Here is a 2,709-nt window from a genome sequence, read left to right on the forward strand (position 1 = left end):
TGCTAAATGCCTAATTTGGTGTGAGAAATAAGAAGATTACAATTAGTACTGAGCTTAATTTCAGATTTGCATAGTTACCTTAAGGATGGAGCGAACAGAAGGATTTCACTATTTCTTAATCTAACTCTCCCTTTTGAAAATATAAAGAAAATTTAGATTTTAAATTATTATATTGTTAAAAATACAGAACACATGTTAAATCATATATATGAACATAAAGTATATCGACAATTTTCAACTGTGTCTAAATATGCTCAAAGATAAATCATTTAGACAAATCATTTACTTTTTCTTATGAAATTTCTTTTATGTACTTCTTTTCCTAAAATAAAAGTAGACATCACTAGATAGTTTATAACATTTGCACACTTAATTACTCACATATATATTTTTTAATTTAGATGTTTATATGTTGTTTTGATGGACATACAAGCAAAGCCAATTGAATTGGTATAAAAAATGAAATTTTGATCCATTACTCTACTTTATAATTCAACCTCCTCTTGAGAATTAAAAATAAACCAATTTGAAAATATAACACAGGTTGAAATTTTGAGTTACAGTACGTAGTAGATATTTGATATTTCTGTTAATAGTGTGAAAGACCAATTACTTATGAGCCAAGAGTAGAAAATTCTTCTGTTGATCTTATTCAAACGTGTGCTAATCATGATCCAACAGAAACAGTTCATGACATTAGGAAACTGGATTGAACTAATCTGAGACTTGTTTAAGTGGTAAAAGGAAGAAAAAAATATGGAAAAAGAAAAAAAAAATTAAAGAAAGAAACAGAAAAGAATTAGGGTTCGGGGTGTTCCCCTTCTCTCTACATAGTTGACACATCATTATTATACTTTCTTACCTTACACGGAAAAAAAAAAAATAGGGTTCTTGAAGACATGATACTTAAGTTGAGCTAGTCATACAATTTCTCCTCATTTTGCTGCCGAAAGAATATGTAACCCTATCTCCAAAGCACCTTCTATCTTGAACTTAACTCCATTTATAGTTGTAGTGTATGTGATGTATTGTTTAGTACGTAGTTTCCATGATGAACTTGTGCTTTCAGTTTCTCGATTAAGTGGGTAATCACTGACATCTTACATTGCTACAGATCTCTGCTACTAGCTTGAGTACTCCTTTCACCTGTCAGTGAATAAAATAAATTAGGAAATCACTAAATATATACATACAAAACACCCGCCCTTAAATATATCAATATAGAATTAATAATGAATGTGTATTAAAATTGAACTTAAAGACGAAAAATGGTAGAGTGTAGAATGGCAGGGCAATTCTCCATTGGCAGAAAGGTCACTCCATGCAATTGCATGTGTAATTTTTCTGCCAAACGAGAACGGCCCCGTTATTCTTCTTTACCCTAAAAACTACTTAGTTTGTTCGATCATCCTGTACAGCTTTTTATTCCGAATGATGGGGCTTCGCATATTATGTGGATATTCCGTGAAAATGAATCCATCCGCATATCCTAAGCATATTTCCTTTAGACCTTTCCCTTGATCACTACTGTTCACTCTGTTGTCGCAGTTATGGTCCCCCTTACCTTACCATGCTTTTTTTTTTTTTTTTTTTTTTAAATTTGAAACTGGTTAATAAAAGATGATCAAGAAGGTGTTTAATTATGGATCTCTGAAATAAAATTATTATTTATAAGATGATCTTCAGTAACCATCATTATCATGATGAGTAAATTTTTTTATTAATTATATCCAAACTTAACGAGGATGTTCTCATGACATCCGGCAATTCGTGGCTAACATGACAAAGTCTCATGAATATGCATGCATGATAACGTCAGATGTAAAACAAACATATATGAAAAATCTATCATATATGAGCATGCGTTGATCTATCATCCCAGCCACAGAAAAAAGAAATAGCACATCCTAAAGATAAGAATAGGAAAAATATGCCAAGGATCGGACAAAAATAACATGTTTTTGTATCTTCCTTAATGAGCTGTTTCTTTCCAGCTTTGCTTATTTATTTATTTTCATCTTTCTCCATGGTGTCTATGATAATCTTCAGGGTAAAGGAAAACCACCTGTTTAACTGTTTTGATACTCATCTAGATAAAATATGGGTATATATATGTAGTTCTCATGATATATATATATATATATATATATATATATATATATATATATATATATATGAATGACTTGATATTAATGGACCGACTGAACCGAACAATTGTTGGACCACTGTTTAAGAATTAAACTCAATTTTGTGGGAGACAATTAGACATGAGCTCATAGCAAGCTATATATATTCCGGTAACGGCATATATAAATAGGACAGTCTATACATATATAGACGAATATTTTTCCTTGGTGATGGTCCTGATGGATACTTTTACCAACAAAAGAAAATATATGATAAACTTTCCCAAGTCAATTTTTATTTATTTATTTTATTATTATTTTTTTTTTCACCAAAGGGTATTTGGCTCAATGGTATAATCTTCCCATCTTCAAAGAAGAGGGAAGGAGTTCAAGCCATGGCATGGGCAAAAAAGAGTGTGTATGTTTACTTTACTATCCAAAAAAAAAAAATTCTATTTTTTCTCCTGTACTGCAGTACACTTAATAAAAAATATAAAAATAAAATAACGAAATAATATTTAATTACCAAAAAAAAAAATTAGAAGAACATTATGTAAAAATTCTGATATATATTGTGCGCAGG

The 2,709-nt window shown here is 30.1% G+C and overlaps 1 long non-coding RNA gene across 1 annotated transcript; it reads right to left on the reverse strand.

The window, feature by feature from the left end:
* Positions 1-613: 613 nt before the first annotated feature.
* On the reverse strand, positions 614-1,413 carry LOC132314816 (uncharacterized). The gene is made up of 2 exons (XR_009483512.1): positions 1,381-1,413; positions 614-1,146 (listed from the first exon to the last, which is right to left on the reverse strand). It is a non-coding gene; the product is annotated as an uncharacterized LOC132314816 (long non-coding RNA).
* Positions 1,414-2,709: the final 1,296 nt, after the last annotated feature.

The sequence above is a fragment of the Cornus florida genome, unplaced genomic scaffold (genome assembly GCF_030987335.1).
Source record: "Cornus florida cultivar Cherokee Brave unplaced genomic scaffold, ASM3098733v1 CherokeeBrave_3.0.0_Hap2_Chr01, whole genome shotgun sequence".
Classification (NCBI taxonomy): domain Eukaryota; kingdom Viridiplantae; phylum Streptophyta; class Magnoliopsida; order Cornales; family Cornaceae; genus Cornus; species Cornus florida.